At 37.1% G+C, this 27,625-nt stretch overlaps 1 protein-coding gene and 1 long non-coding RNA gene across 2 annotated transcripts in view; both read left to right on the top strand.

Annotated features, from left to right (window-relative positions):
* Window positions 1-27,625, top strand: part of LOC141427742 (disintegrin and metalloproteinase domain-containing protein 22-like) — a 163,720-nt gene that overhangs the window by 56,010 nt on the left and 80,085 nt on the right. The gene's annotated exons all lie outside the window — the stretch shown is intronic.
* On the top strand, window positions 22,030-23,395 carry LOC141427852 (uncharacterized). Its single transcript, XR_012451375.1, has 2 exons — window positions 22,030-22,581; window positions 23,354-23,395. It is a non-coding gene; the product is annotated as an uncharacterized lncRNA (long non-coding RNA).

Below are 27,625 nucleotides of genomic sequence, written 5' to 3'. Positions count from 1 at the left end.
TGTCTATAAGTTTGCGTGAAGAATTTGTTTCTGGTTTTATGAGATATTTTATCTCGTCGATTGCAGGCTGGGTTTATGTGCGGTCATCGGCGCGGGTGAATGATTGCTTTTTATGGTGACACTAGTCTAGGTATCAGTTTGATAAGTTTTTCTTCAGATTGTTCGGTTATAGGCACTTGCCTATAACCGAACAATCTGAGAAAAACTTACTACTTAGTAGTTGCCTTTTCTATTAGTTAGGAAAGAGCAAGGTTATTAAATAATGGTTGATATTGAAAGAGCAAAATTTAAAAAATATTAAAGAGCGGCGCAAGTAGGTAAACAGATGTTTTCATTTAACTTAAAGATGTTTTTAGTGTGTCATTCAAAATATGCCAACAAAACTACCTATGTTACTAAAAATTTGCTTTGCCCGTCACGGGATATATTTATCGAGTTGTACACTCGAGTTCATAAACTTGTGAGCAAAAGTATCTGAACACGACTCTATTTTTTTTTTTTTTTATTTATATATTCAAATTACAACTTAGGTACTACACATTATATATTCTCGCCAAAGTGCTACGTTTGATGGCGAGACGCGCTCAGTTTTCATGCACTTCTATCCTATCAAACTTATCCTATAATATAAACTAGGTAGGTACTTAGCAGATTCGCTATGGCAGGTATTTACATAGAAGGTATACATTCAAGGCAAGTCTAGAAGATATTCTTTGAGTCTGATCTTTAACATAGATTTACTTAGTTTAGGACTTGTCTTAATAAGCTAATTTTATTAAATAATTTTGGTACCAGGTACTGTGAACATCTTTTACCATAATAGTTTTTCATTTTTGGCTGTACGAGCTTTTTCTCTCTTACACTCCTTGTGTTATATTTATTACTAATGAATAATTTGTACATATCACTGTAATAATGCTCTAATCCTAAAAGGTATGTGACTTTTTTATCTATGGGTAGAATTTTACATAAGGAAAATAGTTTATCATAGTCTTTTTCGCAGTCTTTCTTAATCCTTTTACTAACTAAAAATTTTATCAGTCTTTTTTGTAAGTTCTTATATCTGTTATATATGTTTTGAATGTTCTCCCATACACAACCAGACCATAGCTAATAAGTGAGTCGGCAAGAGCATAGTAGACAACCATTAGTGTTCTTTACTCAATATTCTGTTTAACTGGTAGAATTTGCCTAGCACAGATCTTAATCTATTGCACACATCGTTAATATGCGGTTTCCAGTTAAAATGTCTGTCAATGTTTAAACTATTGTTAACGGCATAGAAGCGTGTTCAGATATTTTTGATCAAATTTTTGCTCACAAGTTTATGAATTCGATTGTAATAGGGAGACAATTGTAATATTCATAAAGTTTGTTTTACAATGGCCACTATCTTATATCTCTAAAAGTGAAAATTTTGTATATTTATCTATTTCCAAAATCTCGGAAATAGCTCTAACGATGTCGACGAAATTTGTTTGTGGAGTATTTTGGGCGCGAACAGTCGATTTAGCTTGGTCTTCAATGTGGCAACTTTACCCTTGTGCGAAACCCTGCGTTTGCGAATCGAATTTGAGGTTGCTTTTTTACAAGAGTTTTCATGATTAAAAGTTTATTTGGTGGTTTAGTTAAACAAAAAAGCAGTAAAGCAGTAAAATAGACAAGTAATAAGCGCATGCAAAAATGCCACGTCATGCCAGCCCCACGAAACCCGCTATAACGCTGTAACTATCCTGTATATCACTTCATCCGTCCCTCTTGAACCATCCCAAAAGAATAGAGACGCACTGAGTGTCAACCAAAAACTGCCTTGTCATGCCAGCCGTCTTGAAAGTTTAGTTGTTAAATTTTATCTCGCTCGCTCCGTTGCCGCTCGTCTCGTAAATACGGGATGGCCGTAGACACGGTTAATTCACTGGAAGATATGCACGTTTAATAATAATCTGGGTTCCGTGAAAACCGAGTCGATAAAGCTTCATTTACACGGAATATTGTGTGAGTATCGTTACATTGCGGGACCGCAAGGTTCTGAGTTTATAAGTGATCAATCACTGGCAGCAATAAGCCGCATCTTGTACGATTCTCGGACCAATTGAAAGAGGCTAAAAGCCTTTAAGATTTCTCTTTATACTTCATCATAGGCCTCTCCCTTAAAACGCCACAATTAACTATAAGCTAACCTAACCAAAAAAAGTTGGAAAACCCCCGACTCTGTAACTTCAAAGTTCAATATCTCAAAAACAGCTGAACCGATTTTTATGAAACATATCAAGAAACCATTGCTAGAAAACCTGCTTTTAAATATAAAAACCGAATTCAAATCGGTCTACCCGTTTAAGAGCTACGGTGCCACAGACAGACACACATAGCGGTCAAACTTATGACGCCCCTCTTTTTGCGTCGGGGGTTAAAAACTCGCCACTTCCATCCAACGGCGTGCAACTATTGCGATGTCGTCAGCCCACCTAGTGGGAGGCTTAACAACGCTTCGTCTTCCGGTTCGTGGTCGCCACTCGAGGACTCTTCTCCTCTTAAGATTACCTGTTGCGACTTTGCCCGCTAATGCTTTATTACTTATAGTTTCTTAAATAATGCAATCTACCTATTGTTATACTATTATTCTACATAATGCCAGGACTGATACGCTAAAGTCTATGTCTAAATTATACGTCCTTGCGAAATATTATTTTTTCGTGAAAATTTACATCATTGTTGTTATACCTTATTTAATGACCACATAGAATATCTGCAACAGTTTTTTTATGATTATTTTATAGGTTCAAAGTATCTCATTATTGTTTATTTTAGTCAAGTTTTTCTACCACTCTTTTTAAAGTAATTTTCCCATAGTAATATTTAAGAGTAATTTCTTAGCTAAATTCGTTAATTTAATAAACATTCGAGCCAATAATGTCTACGGAACCTTTTCACAATAACAGGAGGGGTAGCGTAATAGGAAATGATAAAATGGAGCAGCCACCTGCTCCTAACAGATAATAACCTTAACGTCTTCAAATTATAGGCACAAAATTAAGTGGTAAACTTTTTAGCATACAAAGTTTTACCACATAATTTCGATAAATCGGCCGGTGAAAATACGTCAGTGCCACGCTCTTATCTTGGTTTTTAATTTAGGAAATGCTTTGCTTAATTGTTAACTACCCGTTACCCGGGACTCCGTCCGCATAGAATTCGGTTATCGCTATCCCGTGGGAACTATGCAATTTTCCGGGATAAAAACTATCCTATATCCTTCCCCAAGACTCAAACTATTTGTATATCGAATTTCATGTAAATCGGTTGAAAGAAAGAAATAAATATTTATTTTGGCTCCATAAGTACTCTGTCATACCAAGGATCTGCAACTGCGTCCGACGGAGAAACATTAATGGCATCAACTTTCAAAAGTCTCGAAAGAGCATCTGGAACGACGTTGTCAGTGCCTCGCCTATGTTCGATCTCGAATTAAATTGAGAGAGCCTACACCCCCACCTTGCCAATCGGCCTGGGATTCTCCAAATTCATGAACCACTTCAAGGCTGCATGATCTGTAATCACCTTGAATGGACGTGAACCGAGATATGCCTGAAATTTTTCAACGACAAAGATGACAGCAAGGGCTTCTCTCTCTGTTGCACTGTAGTTCTGTTCACTCTTAGACAACGCGCGACTCACGTAGGCAACAGGGTGATCAATACCATTGATGTTTTGGGACAGCATTCCACCTATACCATAAGCAGAAGCGTCGCAGTGTACTGAAAATGGTTTAGTAAAATCCGGGACAGCTAAAATAGGAGCAGACACAAGTAAGTTCTTCAGGGTATTAAATGCAGTTTCTGCTTCCTCACTCCAGGTGAACGGAGGAGCCTTCTTTCCTTTGCTAGTTAATCTGTTAAAGGGGCAGCAACTGTGGAGAAATTTCGGATAAACCGCCGATACCAGGAACAAGTTCCTAAGAAAACCTTGACATCCTTCGCAGATCCTGGAGTTGGAAAATTTAAAATAGCAGCCACCTTTTCAGGATCTGTCCGAAGACCAAACTCGTCAATCACATATCCTAAATATTTCAGGGAACTCCTAAAAAAATTGGACTTTTTAAATTTATTGTTAAATTAGCGGACCGCAATTTCTCCAAAACCCTGTTTAAAAGAAGTAAATGTGTATCAAAATCTGAGCTAACAATGATGATGTCATCTACATAACAAAATACCCTGCCATTTTCAATGTCGCTGCAAAAATTGTAACCAACTAAAGCATCCATCAATCTTTGTTGTCTGGCTGGAGCTCCACAAAGACCAAAAGGCATAACCTTAAACTTAAAAAGACCACGACCTGGGACTGTAAACTTGTTTTCTCCTGTGAATCTGGATGTAAAGGAATTTGCCAAAAGCTGGAACTCAAATCGATTGAGGATAAATACCGAGCTTCTTTCAAGCTATCTAAAATCTCGGGAATGTAAGGCATGTTATAAGCATCACCCTTTGTTACTGCATTCAGTTTTCGACAGTCTAAGCAAAACCTCCAGTCACCATTTGCCTTCTGTACTAGGAGAGCAGGGTTGTTCCAAGCACCTTCGCTAGGCGTGACTACGTCTAGCTCCAGCATCCGGTCCAACTCTGCGTTCAAAGCGATCTTCTTCTCTGGTGACAAAGGGTACTGCCTCGTACGCAGGGGAGCTGCCTCTCCCGTATCAATAAAATGTTGTGTTAAATGCGTCCTACCCAGACCTTTACTTTCAAAAGAAATGTCATGAAATTTATTTATAATAGACTCAGCTAACTCCTTCTTCTCCGAACCTAAATCGTCAAAACCTTGTAAAGTGTGTATCTGGTCAGAATTAATGGCATTCAAAGAAAACAAGGAATCAGAGGGGTATCTATAGTTAATTTTATCAAAAATTTCAGGTGCTAAGTTAAATTCCTTCCAAAAGTCGCAACCCAAAATGATATTTGAAACTATAGTTGGAATGAGATGAAACTTTATAACCTTGGTTATATTATTAAAGGTAACTGGGACAAACATGTACCCAATTGTTTTACAATTTACCCCATTCGCAACACTACATGATGTGTGAGATGTTTCATGCCAGTCAAAGCCAAATTTAATTAATTGAAGGTGAGAATTATTCCCCAAAATGGAAATACAAGCACCAGAATCTAATAGTCCACACACTTCAAAATTGTTAATAAAAATATTTAAATGTGGTCTAATGTCATTAGGATCAGGTGAGAATAAAACCGAAGCAATAGATTTAAAACTGTAAAACTTAGCAACTGAACTTAACTGATCACCGTTACATTTGCTTCGGTTAGAAACTAGTTTTTTGAATTTACACACTTAGGACAATTTAGAACTGTGAAACCTTGTTCCCCACACTTGAAACATTTAACAGAAGTAGGTGTTGCCCTACACTTCCTAAAAGAATGATCAGTCTTTCCACATTTGTAACAAACAGGTTTTTGCACCGGTGCCTTCTTCACTGGAACTGGTTGTTGAACAACGGCCGCTACTGCTGGCTTTGACTTTCCACTGTAAGAATACTCTGGACTCAATGTAAGTTTTGGAGGCTCAGTAAATAAATTGGCTCGCTGCTTAGCTGACTCTAACAACCTACATTTCGCCTTAAGCTCTGCCACAGACCGAACTTCAACCAATGCTAACTGTTGACCAAGGCTCGGCCTAATGTTGTGCAAAAGAATCTCCAGTTTTTCTTCTTCACCTAAAGGCACACGCAGCCTGCTGAAAAGGCAGGACATGACAGCAATGTAAATATGTACAGGTTCATCGGCACCTTGAGTGCGGGCCCGAATCTCCCCTTTCAACCTATAGTCAAAATCAACAGAGTCGAACTCCTCTAATAACAAATCCTTGAGCTCCGTCCAAGATGTGACCTGTGACCGAACACCTCTCAACCAAATTAAACCCTTGTCTACAAACAACAATGATGCAGACTGGAAAAGCTTCTCATCCGAAACACAAAAGGCAGCCTGCAGCTCCTCAATGTTCTCCAGGAACGACCTAGGATCACCAGTACCATTAAATCTGACTTTCCATTTGGATAAATCTCTATCACCCGAGCACACAATATTTGTAGGAATAGGTGACTCTACCTCTTGTTTAATATTTATTTTTGGTTTATTCAGTGCCTCTTCCGGCACCTGAGCAGGGTCATCCTCAACATTCGGATTGCTACGCGTTCCTACCATTTTGAAAAATTAAAAGTTAAACGCGAACAAAAATGGTGGTAAAACTCACAATAAATGTTCCTAAATTCTATGGCTTAACCATTAATGTCAACCATTCAAAATTAAAATAAATTCTTGTGACTTAATAAAATCACAGTGAGATGCTGTACCACAATACACAACAATAAATAAATATGCACATAAGTATCAAAACCAAAAGTTGTTACACTCCAGAAAAGTATGGCGAGATTCTGTACTATGAACTTACTACAGCAACACTTATTATTATAAAAACAATATTAATTACTAAAGAAAATTGTTCCAACAAAATTTATGTAACTTGGTACAAATTGCAGTGTGCTTCTGTACTACAATAGCTATAAAGCTCATGTACTAAATAAAAGTTAATAAAATGAAACACTTCGACAAAAGTTATTAAACTCAATGAAAACTATGGTGCGCTTCTGTACTATTAATCAATGCAACACTTTATGTACTTTGAGATTATGATGTCTTATTGTTAACAAGTATGTGATTCAGACAAAGCAAGGTTCTTATGACTCAGTTGAAAATTTATACTGAGCTTCTATACTGCAAATTTTTACACTATGTACCACTAATGAGAATTCAGTCTTAGATTTGTTCAGTCATGTTATTTATTACTATTATTACTCAACTATTTGGAAAAGGAAGTAAAGTGCAATGTAATTTTGATGTAACTTTGTCTTAGAAAAAAACTGTTTAAACAATTGTCTACTAAAAGGTTAAAATAAAATGCTATGAACACAAAACACACTGAGAATGTAATAAAATATATGAAAGTTCTTCAATTGAGTGTCTCTCAACTGAACAGAAATTATCTGAAGGACACTTTATGCTATTATTAAATATGAAAGTCAATTAAATTTTCAGAAATTTTTACCCGAAGGACAAAAATGTTTTCATTAAAAATATGAAGGTTAATATGGGTACTTAATCACAGAAACCCGAAAGAAATACACACAGATTGAGAGGTATAAATTCAGTGTAGTGTTTTAGGGCGTGGCAACTAAAATTGTACACAAAATGGCCGCCAGCTTAGCTGAGCGAACCTGTACAGCTTAGCTGAGCGAACCTGTACCAACCAATAAGTCACTAAAACACTCACCTACTCACTACTCGACTATGCAACAAATTTTAAGAAATCATAAAGGTTTATGAATTTGTATATTAGTGAAAATAAAACTTTTACTAGTACACAAATAACACAATTAAATATTCAGTGTATTACTGACAATTAAAACACAAAATGTGCACATACACAAACCATCAGTGAATTTAAACTTAATTACTGATATGAAAAGTAGTTAACGCTACAAGTTAAAATTTAATTTAACAAACACATGTAATGGTGGTATAACTCCTACTCAAAAGAAAGGAAAAGAATTCCTACCAAAATAAAGGGAAAGTGGGCGCCATTTGCAACCTCACTGAAAACGGGGTAAATTAGTGGGGTCACAAAGAAAATGTGAAAAGGAAGAAAATCTGTGGAAAATTGTATTATCAGGAAAATTGGGAAAAATGAATAAAAAAAATCAGACCTGGGTAAATATTTCAGATTTATTTTTCTGGAATCGTCAGAGGCACACATACACCGAAGTTGTGATATTCAAAAGCCGAGCATTTAAACTATAGTTTACATCAGGGTCGGTTCTCGCTACAGGTAGGAAGTTAAACTAACTTAAATGTTATGTGTAATCAGATTCCCTAATAACGTTATACCACCATTTGTGTAAAATTACGACTAATTTAAATTTTCATCTCAAGAGAAAATAAACATTTGGGCCCACCTCATGGGACAGGGCGTGGCCCACGCCGGGTACTCCCTCCGGTTTCCTCCGGCGGTGATCTCGGGAGCCTCGTTGTTCTGCCACTGCCGCCACGATGTGATGCCCCGGAGCTAAGCGTTTGCCTTCATGCTTGGATCATGCGTCTGTCTTCTTCTCATGAAGAATGATGATGTTGAGATGAAGGGATGCGGGATAAAACCCCGAGGAAGAAAACCCGAGAATTCCGGTTAGATCCAGTTAAAATACTGTTAAATCTTGCAGTTAAATTTCAGTTAAAACCTCAGTAAAACATCAGTAAAATCCCCTCCAGCCGCAAACACGTGGAAATCGTGCATAAAAAAATGTATGTGCTGGACCCGCCAACCCGTCGATCTTCCATCGCCGATTTATGGGTTTGTTGTCGACATTAAATAAGATTTAACTTGAAAAAGTGGAAATGAGAAAAGACAGTCTTTATAGAAAAAATGGAAAATGTGTTCTTGCGTCCGCGTCGCTTCGGCTCGCAAATCGAAAAAAACGAGTGTTGCCAGAGCATTTCCAGTGACAGCTCTGTCAGTCAACCCGGAATCTTACCATTTTGGCCAACGTACAAAATTTAAGAAATGTTCTTTTTAGAATATAAAATATGTGAAATGGAGTCTAGGATTATTTTTTCTAAACCTGAAACGATATTTAAGAAAGGGAAACGCAAAACTTGGGTGAATAAAGTGTTCGGTCTGACAGACCATAAACTACCAATGGAAAATATGTTTTATTTACTGGCTACACTTGAAATGATTTAAGGACGAAGGACAATAAGTGGCTCACCAATTCACGTCACGGGAACCACAAAATGTTAAGACGAAGCGCGCGAAAGTTTGAAATATGACACTTGTCATAGTGCCGCGAAATTTAAATTTTAAATGCGAAAACGCAACGTTACAGTAGGACAAAGTCTTCTGACTTTCATGTATGTAAGAATAGTCACGTCTTAAGCCCATAGAGTACCCAAAATTATTTCAGCTTCGTGATTCCAAAATAAGTTTAAAGATTGCCGACCCAATGAACTGAAGATGTTAGCATCTTAGGCGAAAAAGGTCGTTCACTGGTTAAATGTATTCGAGTAGTTTTGTCTACGGAACCTTAGCACAATAACTGGAGGGGTAGCGTAATAGGAAATGATAAAATGGAGCAGCCACCTGCTCCTAACAGATAATAACCTTAACGTCTTCAAATTATAGGCACAAAATTAAGTGGTAAACTTTTTACCATACAAAGTTTTACCACATAATTTCGATAAATCGGCCGGTGAAAATACGTCAGTGCCACGCTCTTATCTTGGTTTTTGAATTTAGGAAATGCTTTGCTTTATTGTTAATCAGCCGTTACCCGCGACTCTGTCCGCATAGAATTCGGTTATCGCTATCCCATGGGAACTATGCAATTTTCCGGGATAAAAACTATCCTATATCCTTCCCCAAGACTCAAACTATTTGTATATCGAATTTCATGTAAATCGGTTGAAAGAAAGAAATAATTATTTTGGCTCCATAGGTACCTACTACCACCTTACAATAATAAAATAGATAAGACTAAAACTAGCACGCTAGCTAGTTTAGCAGTTTAGACGTGATGAAGTAACAAACAAACAAACTTTCGCATTTATAATATTAGTGGGATTTTAACTTCACAATCAAAAAAAAATTGCGTCAAATTAGTTGCGTAGCGCCTATGACACCATATTGTGCACTCACGTAGTCACAAATATTTGATCTGACATAACAAAACGTGCATAATCTGATACTACTCTATTTCTGGGGCCGTAAGGACGTGTCAGATAATTTTCCACGTTCCATTGTGGCATTAATATAGGTGACTGTATAATTGACGTATTCTTCGGCGTTATAGAGGTACGGTCACACTCGCAGCGAAATCGTCGTGCCCTCGCAGCGATAGCGGTTCGCGCTCCTTTCGCTTTTAACTCGCCCGCAAATTGCCATTTAAAGAATGCGACCTTTCATATTTAAAAATTGAAACCCCCTTCATCGTTCATCCCCATTCATCTTCTCTTTCTGAGAGGCCTGTGCTCTGCAGTGGGACGTATATAGGGCGAAATGATGAGAATGATGAGTACCACAATCGAATCACTTGTATTAAATATATTGATCCGGATAGCTCACGTCTTAAATCGAGTTTAGCCCGACATGTTACGGGCTAATCTACGGATTAGCTACGGCCCTTCCTCTTCGGAGCAAGGCGACCCGGCGGCTGCTGCAACACGCGCACTGCGCGCCGCCGCTCTGCTCGCGCGACTACCCGACGAAACTGACACCGGCACACAACTACCCGCGTTTTCATCGTCATTTTCATTATAACTGTCATATATAGGGTAGCACACAACACTAACAACATCGCTCTGTATAGGTACGTTCAAACTCACCGATGACGCAGCACGAGTATTTAACACCGTTTTCCAACTCACATGTCAGGCTAAACTCGATTTAAGACGTGAGTTATCCGGGTCAATATATTTAATATGAGTGAGTCTCACGGGAGTTTCATGTTCAAAATCGAATCACTTGTTCTTACAAGTAAAAGTCCAAGCCTGAACTTGAGGTAAATCATCCATGTAACGTATGCGCGATATGTCTTTGGGCATATATGCATTAATTCAATCGCATCGAAGATATATTGAGGAAATCAGGGACTCCGAGGCTTCCTCTACAGGTATGGATAGATTTATGAGCTTGTTTTTGGAAGTAAACGTATGCAAAGCCTAGCTGAAACCCTGCGATTAAGGTGTGCTCTTATTGAGCTGGATTGAAGTAGCGACATGCATAATCGAACTATGACATTAGGTTGAACTCAGGTATATTATAAAAAATAGTATGAAGCAGTTCTTGATGTTTCTTTTTACGAATATTTACTTCCCTGAATTTAACGGTAATTAAATCATTTGACACGTTGGTGTTTGCTCACTAGATAAAAAAGAGTTACCTATATCGACCCTTAAAAGATCAAAGTTAACACACAAGAACAGGTGAAATGAAATAAAATCATGTGAAGAACTTGAGTAAATTCTAAAATTAGTTTTTGGTACGAATCTCACTTTTAACGCAAACTTTTTTACTGACTTTTTACTCGACTACGTCGAAGTCAAAAGGGAAGATTAATAATTTTAGCAGACTGTGCTTGCATGTTATCCAACCTACACATTATTACGTACGCCAAATTTTAAATCATTTCGATCACTAGAAGTGGGTCAAAGTTAACGTGCGTGATTTGGAGCAAACAAACAAAACAAGATAAAACTAAAACTAGAAACTTTCAACAATAACTACCAAAGCCGCGTGTCTACTTACCGTACCACGAATTTATACTACACTTTACAAACAGAATAATTTCAATAGGTATTTTATCCCGGGCAATTAATAATTGCAATGTGTACCAAAGAGCTTTATTTATAGTCGTAGATCAACAACAAGCCCATGCAACAGGCAGCCCAATAACAGCTAAAACCTCTGAGACCAAAGGTAAATTCTCGCTCTGAAAGCGATATGGTTGTAGCACCGCGTCTCGTATCGTATGACGCAGTAACAGTATTTCACGATATACCTTTGATAATGATTTATGCCCAACGCACGCTGTAATTCAAGGCGCGACCCGTAGGGCCAACTTTGCAAATAAATTTGGTGTGAAACAATATACGCTGCTGCGAAATTTTGATACTAATTAATTAACATTTTGGGTTAAGCAAGTTAAAATATTTTTGTTGTTACACAAGTTCATGGTTGTGTCAGTTTGTTTACGTTTGTTAAGATCATTTTTAAATCATGTATATTATAATAATACATGTTATAGTTCTATCCGGTAAAAAACGACTAAAAGCGTGTGGGACACGCCTAAAATAGGGTTCCGTAGCCATTACGAAAAAATTAAGTAATATTTTCTAAGGATTTCGTATTTTGTACGGAATATTCCAAGTTTAGGTATATTTTATACCTTATAGGCTGCTATTTACTCTTAAAGTACTAATAATTCTCAAGAAAACTTAACCGTTATAGTTTTCCTTGTAAGTTTGATATACTTACTACCATCCTGAATTTTTTCAATTTTTTCCACTCGACGGTTTAGATTTTAGAGGGGGAGGGACGCTCGATTTTAATGAAAATTTGCACTTTAAAGTTGAATATTTTACTAAAAAATCACTGAATCGAAAAATCGTTTTGGCAACTGTCGACAAAATAGTTTTAAAAGACCTATCTAACGATACCCCACACTACAAGGTTGGATGAGAAAAAAAATAAGACCCCACTTTACGCCTATGGGAGGTACTCTAAAAAAATGTTGTTTAATTTTTTATTATACTATTTTGTCGGCATAGTTTACATATAATTATATTCGTGCAAAATTACAGTTTTCTAGCATTGATGGTCCCTGAGTAAAGCCGCGAACGAACGGGCAGACAGACATGGCGAAATTATAAGAGTTCCGTTAAGGAATTTATAAAAGGCAAACGAGCCACGTTACGAAGATGTTCTAGCTTCTAATTTTACACGTATTGACGTTTTCGGTTACATTTAACCCTTCTGTTTTCTCATCCGGCCTTGAGACCGCCAATGGCACAGCTAGGGCTACGGTTAATAATACATTAACTAGTACATTTGTTCATGTATAAACAAAAATAAAGCACGTCCCTTCGCAGCGTGTAAACAAGGCCCATTAATCCCCAACTAGGACACAGAACAATGTTAGCCAATCATACCGCGATACATACCGCCGATGCCGAATTACAACTGTTTTCGCTCTTTTATGAACTCCAGGACATAATTCAAATTGTGTGAAGGATATACGACTTTTTTATTGTTTTTCTGGACTAATATTAATTGTCGAGTTCGCTTTTGTTCTTCTATTCAATGTTTCTTACGGAAATGCTATTATTGTGAGTAATAACTAATAATGATTTGTGGTATTAGGACGATGGAAAAAGGTATTTTTGTGAGCAAGAACTACTTAACGTTTATTCTGAGAGGCAAGATTGTAAGGTTACTACCTGAAGTATCTCATTTGAATAAAGTGAAACAGCAAGTGGTTTTAGGTAGCAATATTAGTGTTTGTGGATACAAACAAATTTATGACTTTATTTAATCAAAATTAAATGCTACTTATTTTAAGCCCACGACTTAGTCTGATGGAAACTTAAAACAACTACTTCATATTGCACTTTTGAGATACCTATCCTTTGCCAGTTTGAGAGCTTCTGGCTCCAACGGTTCGAATTGTGCAATGTCTGTCAGCCACATTATAATACTCGTATAATAGCCGACATAACCAGTCGTCCCTGGATTTAGACTGGTTCTCAGGAAAAAATTAAAAATGTCTACATTTTCTCACTACCTCTTTCCCACCACATGTGATCAACATACAATACAATACACACATACATACATTGACTCTCTATCCACTCACGTGCTTTGAGCAACGGTTGCCAATATATTTTAGCAAAATGCTTCTGGCAACTGTGGTTGCCAGACATACACTGCGTCGCTATTGCAGCGCAAAACAAGAACAATTCATGGCCGTTTTTTTTTTTCACGCGATCATGTACCTACCCCAGATAAAGTAAGCGATACAGAAACAGACACGGAGAAAAAGTTACAGGTAAGCAATAAGCGGCCTTATGCAGATGAATGCGGCGTCGGGGACTGTGACTCAACGGGGTCACGCCGTTTTGCACCAAATTAGTTTTAAATATTGATTATAAATATGTATGTTAGTCTGTAAGGTATTTACTGTATGGGCCAAGTTGCCCGAAATAAATGAATTTATTATTATTATTATTATTATCGCTTAAGAGCGATCTCTTCCAGGCAACCTTAACCCTAAAACTTAGCCTAAAACCAGCATTTCCTTACTTACACTAATGTCCCAGCCGATCATGTTCATATCTTGCCGAATTGAAAGCGCTCCTCGCCTGCACTGCATAAACATAAAAAAAGAAAACCATCCCAGCCCTTGGTTAAATAAATAAATAAAAGTAAACAATTCAAACGATTCCGCGGTGCGCCCACTAAGAGCCCCATTTACTTGAAGTATGCCCAATAAATAGTGGATGTACCGGTTCATTTCTCAAATACCTACTGAACCCTGCTTTATATTTTAGCTGTAAAAAGATTCGGGGTTTCGGGAAGGATTATAATTCTTGTTAGGATATCTTTATGGAAGATTTAAGGTTATTTATAGACTGCTTTTTGTGTTTAACGACATTTTTTAAGTGTGCCCGCAGCTGCGGCTCTTTCTGGAAGAATACCTGGTTATTTCATTTGATCTGTTTTTGCGACATTTCACTTATGAGTTGACAAGAATAGACTATAGATAGAGATAGATATTCTTATCTTACACGCTAAAATGGCTGGAGTTTTTTTTTGTGAAATTCTATTATGTTCATAGATATCAATGCAAATTACATTTTTATTTATCTTAATATTATTGCTTTCTTTTCTCTTGTAGTATATTCGTTTCCACAACCTAATTTGACTTTATTTGTATTAGGTTCTACATCGAAGTAGCTATCTGCAAGAGATCGCTTTTAAACGATAAGGCCACCTATTGTCTACTCTGAATTTTGTTTTTTTCCGAAATCTAATTTCTACTGATTTATAGTGTTCAATAAAAAAAATGTAATAATTTTAGAGCATGCTTGTCTAGGCCACAATACAGTTCTCTCCAGGCGGATGTCATGGTATCGAGTTTTGACAACTGACTGCGCAATGATCAGAAAATCCACTCGCCTTGCTGAGGTCTCGCACAGTCGCGGCTAGGCCGTTATTGTAAGCGCCAGCGACGATATTTCAAGCTGTCAAGCCTTCGGCCAGCATTACGGCCAACAATGTGTGCTAACAATGTCTCTGTATAAAAACGCACTGTGTAGGATTGATTGATGATTTAGCCACGTTGTGTGTATGTAAGTCCAGAGATTCTTTTATAAACCCTTTTCCTTATACGGCATATTATACGGCATTCAATGTATGTTTACGCTTCGCTTCGACAATTTTAATATTGTTAAGTCCAGTTTACAGTGGCGTCTGTCATCCGAATGTCTGCGCAGGGTTCTTGAACACTTTGGCCACATTGCAAGAAAAGACGGTGACAACCTCGAGAATCTAATTGTGACCGGTAAAGTGGATGGGTGAGGCCTCGTGGTCGCAGCCCAATGCGTTGGTCTGACCAGATTCGCACCGCTCTTGACTCTACAGTTCATAAAGCCCTCCACACCGCCAGAGACAGAAATAGTGAAAACGTTCGTGCAAGAGAAAGTGATTCAGAAGGGTGGTCACGACCCTCATTGCTGAGGAATACGACACAAGGAGGAGGGGAAGTCCAGTTTACCAGCATCAACCAGTTTTCATTTCAACGTTTCAATGTATGCTGTAGTGTAGTATTCACAAGTGTTCTTGACTGTTTTGGCTCATGGGTCACAACAACGCGAGCTGTTGAATTAATATGGGGCGCGCTTTGTGCCATCTGTTTAGACGGCGCGTATAAACGCATGCCGAGCGGACGATGGCGCGCGCGCCTTTGATCTGTGCCTAAAAACGGACAAGCAATGGCTCGTGTGAGTTTTGCCGAGCCGCGTCGAGCCGAGTGTTAAGACGGCGCATGGCACGGCGAATTATGACGCGACGTTTAACGGCACCTTTATATGAGAGGTACCACTTTGAAAGTTTTTGCAAACAAAGGCGCTCATTCGTTACTGTCTATAAACCCTGAAAATACATATAATGCCATGACATTTTGTCTAACAACCCCATCTCTGAGCTCTCGTTCATACACATCATATCGTAAAAGGTTGTTTATTGTTTATAGAAAACACGTCTTTCAAATAAACCACACAATTCCCTCGAATTGACAATGCGATCCCGACACAGAAATTCCATTTTCATTGGCAGCATGGAACCGTTTTCCCGCGGTACACTTTGACCTCTTTCACTTTAGATGTATCAAAATAACGTTTAATATTGCATGGACGATATAATGCAAGGAGCTTCCTTTATAAGATGATTCTGAAATAGACTTTAAATTTGCTAAGGAAAAGTGCATTTTGCTTGAAGTTTAGCGGCAGGTGTGAACGGACTGTTGCTTAACGGTGCCAATTTAGTGGTTATATTATAAAAGCCGGCAGAAAATGGAATTTGAAAATGGAACTCTTACTTCGAAATAGAGAAGTAAATTCTAAACGACCAGTATAATTTTGTGGGAAACATGATACGTTCACGAAGAAGCTCTTGAAAAAGGTTGCATTAGTCATTCTTCGAAGATATAATGTATTAAGTTTTACCATTAAAGGCACATTACGTCGGAAAAACAATGTAAATGGTAATCATATATATACGAGTAGTTAAAGCAACGACTTTTAAAAATCTATCAAGTATTTTTCATTTCACGGAAAAATAATAATTTTGTAACTGACGCAAGTTAAAATTCGGCGTTATTATATTGGCGACAAATATTGTGAAAAACGGTCAAGAGCGTGTCAGGCTACGCATATCGTAGGGTTTCGTATTAAAAATTAGTACTTATTATCCACTTTACTGATTCGACTGTGTTAAAAATGAAGTTGAGTTAAATACTTGTGATGTATAGATATCATTTAATAATATTGTAAATCTGTTTAAAAAATATACACCTTGTTGGGTTTCTTGCCGGATTCCCAATTTCAGAACCGGTGGTAGATTTTTTTGACATTTTGACTTTGACTTTTAACAACCTGCAGTGGTAAGGTTAATGTTTTGCGAATGAATCCCTACATCGATAAACAATCTATTATTCACTCACTGGCAAAATTGACTTTAGTTTTTAACTTTAAATCTGCTACCGGCGATAAGCTGCATCTCTGCTGCCAAAGGCTGCTGATAAATACCTATGCATTAGCAGGTCCCGACTAAAATATATGTTAATTTGTGATAAATAGAAACAGAAGAGCGTCAATTTGTAACCGTGCCAAAACCAGCATCAAAAGCGATTGGCAATTAATCATCTGGCGCTTCTGACTCCATTTGGAGCCAGTTTCCCACATAATAACAGTGCCTGGGCCCCGGCTCTACATGCACAATTCAGCTCGCTATCTCTCTAATTTATTTGACATCTAAATTAGTGGTCGTATTTTCGCGTGGATTTCCGATTCGTCGAGCGACGTTTAGCAACGTCGTCATTATTTAAAAAAAAAACCTGGAAAATAATACCTACATGAGAAGCGAGGCTTGCCTGAATACAACCAGCTTAAAACCAATAAAAGGATCCTCTAATTTAATATAATTATTAATGCTGCAACTACATTATAACCCTCAAACCCATGATAATTGACTCTTCTAAACTAATCCGGGGTCAATAGAGACAACAAATCACAGTCAATTAAGACACCATTAGACCCCATCGCCCTATTCAGTCCCAATCGGAAGGGTTACGCACAAAGGCTTGTATTCACGCGTCTTCCGCGAATCTTATAATAAATCAGTTCCCCAGAGTACTCAGCTCGAGTTGACCTTAATGTTTGTCTCTTTCTTACTCTTCTAGTGTGAGAGAGAGGCAAGTAGTAGTAATGTGAGTTTTGTAACTCGTTCTACAGGGGCGAGTATTTGTGTGATGTGGGTCGAGGGTTAGAGCAATAATAGCTGGTATGGAACGAAATGATCGACGGGTTGATTGATTTTGATTATTTGAAGGTACTTAGGCATATATAAAACTAGCTTTTACCCGCGGCTTTGCCAGTGTGGAATTCGGTTATCGCGCGCTGTTCCCTCGGGAACTGTCCATTTATCCGGGATACAAAGTAGCCTTTGTCACTCTCTGGCCCATAAACTATCTCTATGCTAAAAATCACGTCGATCCGTCTCTCCATTTCGACGTGAAAGACGGACAAACATACAAACACACAAACAATTATAATATTAGTATGAATTTATTAGTAACGCGACATTAAATAATTGTGAGGAATCCTTAGTCTTGTCTGATTTAGATACTTAAGCTTTACAGGCAGTATCTAAACGCAACGCGTTTCTCAATGAGACGAGACATTAAAATAACATAGCAACGGTAACACTTAAACCTGACAAAATATCTCATTACACAGCAAAGTTAGCACGCAAGGCTTCGTAATATCCACTACTCTCTCTACTATTCGTAATATCACTGTATCCATGTTAATAACCGCTCCCCCTGTATAAACCGAAGCGAGAATCATCTGGCACTGTAGTGCTATCGAGTTTAATTTAGAGTTGTTCAACAGGTAATTTCACAATGATGTTAAAACTAGAAGATAAGATAAACTGAAAGAAAATATTTGTACTGTAATGTATAAAAATAAATATCATGGATTCACGGAACAATTACACCAATCGACCTACATAGTTTCAAAGTAAACAAAGCTTGTAGTTATTATGGGTATACTAGGCAACGGATAAACATACTTTAATAGATAGAATAGATACATACTTAAATACATATTAAACACCCAAGCCAAACAGATATTCGTATTTTTTAACCCCTGACGCAAAAAGAGGGGTGTTACGAGTATAAGTTTGACCGCTATGTGTGTGTCTGTCTGTGGCACCGTAGCTCTTAAACGGGTGGACCAATTTGAATGCATTTTTTTATTTGAAAGCAAGGTTTCTAGCAATGGTTCTTAGACAAGTTTCATCAAAATCGATTCAGCCGTTTTCGAGATATTGAACTTCTATTGAAGTCGGGGTTTTCCCAATTTTTAGTTGGTTAGGTTATCATAATAATATCTTGCCCCGGCCGGGGATCGAACCCGGAACCTCAAGCTTCGCAGTCACGTTCACAACCACTATGCTATTCGGTCGTCGTTTAACCTAAATGCCTGCCAAACCGCTTATAACCGGTCCTTCCATCATCATCATCATCCCAGCCTATATACGTCCCACTGCTGGGTACAGGCCTCCTCTCAGAACAAGAGGGCTTGGCCATAGTTCCCACGCGGGCCCACTGCGGATTGGGAACTTCACACGCACCATTGAATTGCTTCACAGGTTTGTGCAGGTTTCCTCACGATGTTTTCCTTCACCGCAAAGCTCGTGGTAAATTTCAAATGTAATTCCGCACATGAATTTCGAAAAACTCAGAGGTGCGAGCCGGGGTTTGAACCGGTTCTTATGTAGGTGTAAATCACGAAATAGATTGGAAATACGGTCACGCACGAGTCGCAGTTTAATCCGATTTTCATAGAGAATTTATTTCGATAGGCCGTGGTGCGAGCTCGGTTAGGCCGTTAATCCGTAGCTTAAACCTGTTGATGTTTGGATTAGTATGGCTAATTTAGTTTCATTAGTATGTTTATAATAGAAATATGTTGCGACAGTTTCAGGGGCTCATTGGCTGTAGTTAGAAAGACCATCAACTAAAAGTGAATTCAGTAAAAAAAAATTGTATTTAAAAATGAATACAATAAAACACAAATATTCTTTAGAAAGAAAGAAGACATTTATTCACTAAATACAGAAGACACGCAAATACAATAACATTTACATAATTACACACAAATGAACCAAAAAAATACATAAAAACACAGAAATAGTACATTATAGACAATTTACACAAAAGCGAAACGTTCACAAACACAAAGATAAAATGCAGGGTAGACAACCATTTGGATAAAGATACAGACAACTATTTAGATACCTATAAAACTAATACAAATACGGCAAAGTAGGTGGCAGAAACGAATATTCAGAAGAAACAAAAACAATAATATTAAGATTGATACAAAAATTAGGTATATAAAAAAACATACATTATAATACTCATAGAACACGTATAGTACCTACTCAAATAAAATATCAATGAAAATTGATAATGCGCCGTATTATTACATTATTATTACACGTAAGTGGTGGCAGCTTTATTGGTTTATGTAAATTGTAATTTGTTTATTTTTAAGAACCATGTACCGTTTGTGCCCAAATAAACATTAAAACATTATTGTTACATTGTTGAATTTATCTGACCATTCGACAAACGTGCATCAAACAAACAAAACAAACTGTTCAAACTATTAGTGCAACTCGATTATAACCCACATTTAATGGACTGATTTACTTAAACTTTAACACAATTAATGACAAACAACCTTCAAGATTTTTCTTCATTAGCCATTCTGGGGAAATGAAATTTTTCACTATAACTAATTTCCATGAACTAATTACAGATTATCTGTTAACTTTTCGTCCAATTTCCGTTTCTTGATCCACGATACAAGATGTCCTCGTTCCGCAGTCGATAAATGGTCCGGCTTGTATTTATTTATCTTTGCTATAACTGTCCGTGACGCGCCTTGGGAACGTTAGTAATTAACGTGTCCCCGGACATGTCCTTGTACAAATATTACTTGCTATCTCGTTAGCAACCAACTCCAAAATCTGTCATTACTGCGGGAATAAGTTCGATGTTTGTTGATGATGCAGTTATTAGAAAATATACATAAGTTCAACATCACGAACAAGGATCAAATAATACCTAAATCAAAATTAAAAAACAATTGCAACAAGGATTGCCGCTAAAAATAAGTTTGTTTACTTTAGTTCCTCGCAATCGCATCATCAGATTCATCAGAGATAAATGTAAACCCATTTCAGAGAAAAAAAAGCGGCCAAGAGCGTATCGGACACGTTCGGTTTTGTAGGCGCTACGAAAAAAACAAGTAATATTTTTTTAAGGATTTTGTATTTTGTACGGAATTTTCCAAGCTGGTATACTCGTAAGGTTACGCTGCTATAAAACTCTTAGGGGCTGTTTCACCATCCATTGATTAATTTTATTTGATGGATAAATGTGATGCCGTCTCTGTTTGTTTTGTTCGAATAGACGTAGACGGTATCACATTAAATTTTATCCCTCAAATAAAACTAATCAATGGGTGGTGAAACAGCCCCTTAAACTACTAATAATTCTCGAGCAAACTTAGCCGTAATAGTTTTCCTTGTTAATTAGATAGGTACTATTAAAGTAATGTTATTCTGTCCTTTACTCCGGAGTGTAGAGCTACTACCTAAATGTTATAAAACCCCGCAGTGCTAATCTAGTAACGATAATTAGATGTGTTAACGTCAACTAGCCCAGACTGCACAGACAGGCTGCGCATACGAATTTAACTGGACTAAGCCAGTTACATCAAATTGAATTAATCCAGAAATGAAAATTGCGGAATTGGAGTCTTTTATTACAGCAGGTATTAAGGTTCATGACTGGCCAATGCTTCTTTGTGTAGTTATTGTAATGTTGGCGGAACTCTTCACCGGTTAATGGCGTCGACTTGAAATTTGGTATGCAAATGTAGTTTGGGTGACAATACCAGTACAGTCAAGAAAAAGACTCCAAAAAGCCAATCATAATTTGATTTCTTAGTAGCGACATCTCTTGTCTGGGTGAGCGGTTGGTTAGAGTGAAAGAGTGTGACGTCTCTCGATGAGAGCGGAACATAGATGTCGCTAGTGCTGCGGCATAAGTAGCGTAGTAGAAATAAGCAACCTGAGATATGTATGCATCCGAAAAATTCGTGTCTAGATTCCTGTCCAGCGGTGGTGTAGGGGTTATAGCACGCAGCACGGATTGCTGAGGACCTGGGTTCGATTCCCAGCGATGGTCTCTTTTTCTGGTTTTGCTGTGCATCCATGTCTCAGTTTGTATTTTCGAAAAAGTAGTCAGCCAAAAAGCTTGTATTAAAAATTATTTTTTTGTCAAAAACTTATTTGAAGTCTAAAAATTGCAAAAGGCGATTATGGTACCTAATGTGAGAATGAGCAGCAGTACTCTCTGTTGTCATCTACGAACTGCTGACTCCACTGCGGTGTGGAAGACAAGATTAAATCACCACATTGTTTCCCCAAAAAAGTCTTCATTAAGGTTCACTAGTGATTCTCATCCGACGGCCACGACCTCTCTGTGAAGAGTGCGGCTGCACCATTTTCAAAACCTAGTAAGTCTCAAAAACTCAATTTTGCGATTTTGCTTTAAACGTGGTTTCTAGCAAGTGCCTACAAGATACAAAAACATTTAGAGGCCTATCTCGCTCAACTTCAGAGATACGAGTACTCCAAAACCTAGTAAGTACAGAAAAAAACTGGCTTGACCATTTCAAAACCTAGTATGGCACAAAACCATTTCAAAAACCTAGTATGGGACATGCACTTACTAGGTTTTGAAAAAGTCAGAGAGACTTACTAGGTTTTGATATGGTCAAACGAGTTTAATTGTAACTTTTTGGAAAGTAGTATGTGTTTGTTAGTTGAAGTTACTAGTTTTTGTAAGTCAAATGTTATAGGTACGTTGTTCATTATTCATTTTGACGCGTTGTTGGCAGCACTGTGCTGCCGCGCTAACTTCATGCTATTGCGCTGGAGCTGTTCGAACTCATTTAAACGCGCAGTTGCCAGCCAAGATTGAGTTTGTATGCACGTGTAACGTTAAAATTTTGCTAAAACGTAGCGTAATTTGGCTAATAAATGAATGAAATAAGGCAATCGCACCAAGCGTATAGTGAACAACGCTTTGAATTTAGACAACAACCATTTTGTGTAAGTAAATGTATATAATACTAGCTTTCGCCCGCGTGAATCCGGTTACCGCGCGCTGTTCCCTCGGGAACTGTGCATTTTTCCGGGATAAAAAGAAGCCTATGTCACTCTCTGGCCCATAAACTATCTCTATGCCTGAAATCAAGTCGATCCGTCGCTCCGTTCGACGTGAAAGACGGACAAACATACCAACAAACACACAAACATACAAACACACATGTTTTGCAAAATGTTTGGATATTTAATTATTACGCTTCATACAGTAAGATTATTTCTACTTTAATACTCGGGACGTCTCAGTTTTAACCGTAAATGTTCGTGTTTTTTCATAGGATACTTATTTAAAAACCCAGAATTTAATCACATAAAATACCCAAACCTATTTCATGTAATTAATAACAACACCTCTGCCTAAGTACCTATTGCACTTCAGATCTCTCTCGATGTAGGTATGCTGAGAATTGCCGAGTGCCAAATCGGAAGTAATCATACTGTATTATTATTGAGCGTGGGAGTGTGTGTCTCATGGTTTTATTGAGCTTGAGCATTTGTGTTATGTTTTATGTCTGTGCCATTTAACATTTCATGTTATTTCGTTGTTAGTTTTTGCTATTTTATGTTATTTTTTCATCCCATTAATAACGACTAACGTTCAAAATACTACCTCGTCGCTTATTTGCTCATCTTTGCTTCTACTAATAGAACCATCTTGCTATTATGATATATATACTTCCGCAAGAAAATTAAAGTGAGCCCCCTATTCCTTCTCCAGAAATGTTTCCAGAAGAAAATGAAAGTCAACCTGTTGTTTCCGCTCCTGAATCCGCTCCTAAACTAGTACCACTGATACCCCAGTCCCGAAAAAATATTTGGATCAATCTCCCATTCAGTAATCAATAATAGTAATGGTAATTAATAGGTAGTTGGATAATATAAAGTAAAAAAATTAAGACTTGGTGCCGTAATTTTTATTTTTTATAATAAATTATTGTAATGAACAACTACTTAGCTGACTGTTTGTTTTATTTAAATTTAAAAAAGGTCCACGTATTAAAACTTATGATTTTTAGTCTTTTTAGCCTCTAGATCATGACAAAGTGACAACACATACTGGGTTTTGAAATTGATCGGTTCACTATAAGTTTTTATTTGAGTTTAATTTCAAAACCTAGTATGGCACATAAAACATGCAATATAGGAAATTAAGTGCATATATATATACCTGGATATTCGGCTTAATCTAATAAACCGAGAAAGTATCACTTTTGGAACGAATATTGCAAAATTTCGTGCGGCTGAGACAAAACATGTTTTTTCTTTCTCCTGTAAAATTAGCTTAATGTCCCTTACTATGTTTTGAAATGGTGCAGCCGAGTGTAGCAACTTAGAAGATTAATATATAGCGCTACAATTACTGTTCCCAAACATTTTTCTACTGGCGGAGTTTTGAAAAAGCTATTCAATTCTATGTTTTAAGTCTGTAAGTCAACAGAAAGAAAAAGCAAATCTGGAACTAATTCAAATACAAAGCCTGATTAATTTAACTCAAGCAGAACTTACAACTTTTAGCCAATTTTAGTCTCAACATCCACCAAACATAGAGTCTATTTTATCTAAGACCATCATCGAGTAACATTGACTGTACATAGAGCTTTGTATAGAGATCTAAAGACTAGTGATGTACCGGATATCCGAATAAGAAAGATCCGTATCAGTTTCTATTTGCGGATTTATATTTTTTTGTAAGTACATAATTCCACCAACTGTGTCTATATTAAACTTTTGTTTCAATTGTTTTTTTGTATCAATTCCCAGTATGATTATAAAAGTAAAAATTTGTGTTGTATTTGAGTGAATAACTCTATTATTTCTTCACGCCGCAACGGCTGGACATTTTCAATGAAATTTGGAACGTAGATATTCTATAACTTAACACAGCTATGTGAAATTTTTGTGTTATGTTTGTTTGTGGTTATACTTTTACGCCTAAATTATTTTAACATCGTGATGCAATTTGGCACGGAGATAGAATAATGATTATTCATTATTTTTTTTATTTATCTTTAATAAAAATAAAATGTTAACAAACTTGTGAACTGCACTTAATAAGAGAGACAAATAAAAATAATACACATCACCCAACTAATTACCTATAGATAGCGATAAATGAATTCTAGTATACCAAAATACGCATTGCTATCCGTAATCACGAATCCACAATTGTAACGGCACATCACTGGTAGAGTAGAGACTGGTAGTGGTTCGGACAATCAAATTTATTATGAAACCCGTTTACGACTCCATTGTTCCCTGAAGGGCCATCGTAGAAATATTGTAGAACAGGGGACGTGCCGGACATGCTGGCTAATTTACATAGTCCGGTCCGAGCATTAATGTCATTGTGTTGAAGTAGGTATACTTATTATGCCGGTAACCTAGTTTGACCTGCGAAGCAATTCCATGGTTTGTGTGAAGGAAACTACGGCCTAAGTCCTCTCAATCTGAGAGGAGGCCTGTGCTCAGCAGTGGGATGTATACAGGCCGGGATAATGATGATAAAATGCTTTCAATGTTCAAACTCAACCGCGTCGAGGGCGGAACTGTAAATTCCTCTCTGTGTCCTAAAAATATTTTTTAATAAATACCCCTGGGTGTTCAGCCTAACTGGGGTAGGGCGAGGTACAGTCAGCATTAAAAGTAGCTGATCACTTTTTTACTCTGTCGCATTGACACATTGACAATCTTGCATGGCGTTTAGTACGTGGCTGTAAAACGACAAAGTACGAAAGTGTACAGCTACTTTTGATGCTGACTGTACCACCAGCTGAAATTTTTAAGATTAAATTTTGAGACGCCTTGTATAGCATTCTATACTATCCATCAATAACAACTTAACTCTTCATTTGTTAGCACCATTATATTATACTTAGCTACAATTTGCATTATGAGCTGTGGCCGTACTAAAGCGGCGTCCACGCTAAACGAACTTTAGTTATAAGCATGCGGGGGTTAACCAACGTCTGTTAACTAAGACCGGTCCGAAACTATCCGTTTAACTGCACAAATAGTTCTTGCTTGCATTCTAAATTAGCAAGCCAGTTGCTAACGTACGACCACCTACGGTAAAGCTATGGGCGGTATAGCGCGAGGAGCGGTTCGCTAGGTTTGTGAAATGTACTAACTGTTCTTATTATATTTAAATCATTACGAATAAGAATGAATGACGAAACACTTTATTACTTAAGTACATACATACATAAAAATCACGCCTGTATTCCCAAATGGGGTAGGCAGAGCACACGAAACGTTACCGCTTCGGAGCCACTTTTACCAATTTTAGGTTTTAAGTTTGACAAAAACGGTACAATAGTGACAGGTTGCTAGCCTGTCGCCTACGGTGTACCTTAACCTATATCCTCAGTCGCCTCTTACGACATCCATGGAAGAAATGGAGAGGTGTTATTCTAACCCGACACCACACGGATTACTTAAGTACTTAAGTAGTTTTTGATAAAAATGCTCACACACAAATTCTAACCCTAAAATATAAAAACGATTATGTAATATGTACTTTAAAAATATGTATGACGTATGTAATCCCAAAATTTAAAACAAATGGATCACAAAGCACTGTTTAATTTTCTTATGTAATCGTTTTTGAGATCTGTCTGTTATTGCTACACAGAATTTTATATTGACACTGAAAATTACACATTTTTTTACTTTTTCATCATCTCATTCCCCGCTCGCTTTAACCAAGGCGTACCTTAGCTTAGGCCCTAGCCAAAAGTTTGAGCTAACATTCATTATTAGCAGCGGTCGACCCGGGAACTAAACTAATTAGTATTTAACGTACCTACGCTAAAACAAATTTAGTTTTCAGCGCTACTCGCTACAACACTATTGAAAACTGCAGCGGTGAATATTTGTAATATTCTCTTACAAACAGATAACAGGAAATATTTTGTTGTTATAAAAAATATCAATGGATTTTCAGAAGACAGCCAATTAACGTAAATATTTTTTTTTTCTCTAAACTTTTGGTGGTTTTTTTTTTGTAGAATTTTAGAATTTAAATAGGTACGTCGAAAAATCAGAACAGATAGTGCTATGCTCCAGAAATCAGCTTGCTACTCAACTAAAATAAAATTTGCGGGTAAACCTTTTCGCAACGTAACGTTTGGCAACCTGTTTGATTTCGCAACTTTCATTTCGCAAACTTTAAAACTGTAAATATTTCAGGATTTATTTCAGGGCCATCGTGTAGAATCTTTTAGGTTAGGTTAGGTTAGTTTTATAAAAATCCTGAAATATTTACAGTTTCAGAAATATTAAATAGTTGGGAAATGACAAGTTGCGAAATGAACCAGGTTGCCAAACGTTTTTCGCCGAAACATAAGTAAACCTAAAATTTGTTACTGAAAGTAAAACCGAAAGAAAAATGAATTAAAAATAATTAAGAAGTAAAAATTAGCATAAATACAATGAAATAATAAACAATAACATAATAAATTACCACAACAGGTACCATACATGTATGTATGTATGTAAATTCTTTATTGTACAAAATAAGTAAACAAACACAGATGGCAAACAATGAAATATATGTACAAAGGCGAACTTATCCCTTTAAGGGATCTCTACCACGCTAAACACACGAGTAATATTTACCTCGACGTTTCGACCACATTACAGTGGCCGTTGTCACGAGCAGCCTCATTACCACACCGCCGTACGCCGCCGTCGTCGTCGTTAGTCTACTCGTGACCACGGCCACTCGCGCCACTGTAATGTGGTCGAAAAGCCGACGTAAATATTACTCGTGTGTTTAGCGTGATAAAAAATAAATAATAAAAAGACATTTATTGCCACATTAAAAAAAAACATAGAACATAACAGAAACACACCAAATAAAACGTAAATTTAGAACTACACAATGTCCAAAAAGGTAGGAAAAATAATAATAATAATAATAAAAAAGACAAAAATAAGTCCTGTTGTGGTATTTTGACTACAAAAATATAAGTTTCAGATAGAAAAGAAG

This window comes from Choristoneura fumiferana, chromosome 5, assembly GCF_025370935.1.
Source record: "Choristoneura fumiferana chromosome 5, NRCan_CFum_1, whole genome shotgun sequence".
NCBI classification, from domain to species: Eukaryota; Metazoa; Arthropoda; class Insecta; order Lepidoptera; family Tortricidae; genus Choristoneura; species Choristoneura fumiferana.
The sequence above is the reverse complement of the archived record's forward strand: the minus strand, read 5'-3'. Positions and strand labels throughout refer to the sequence as shown.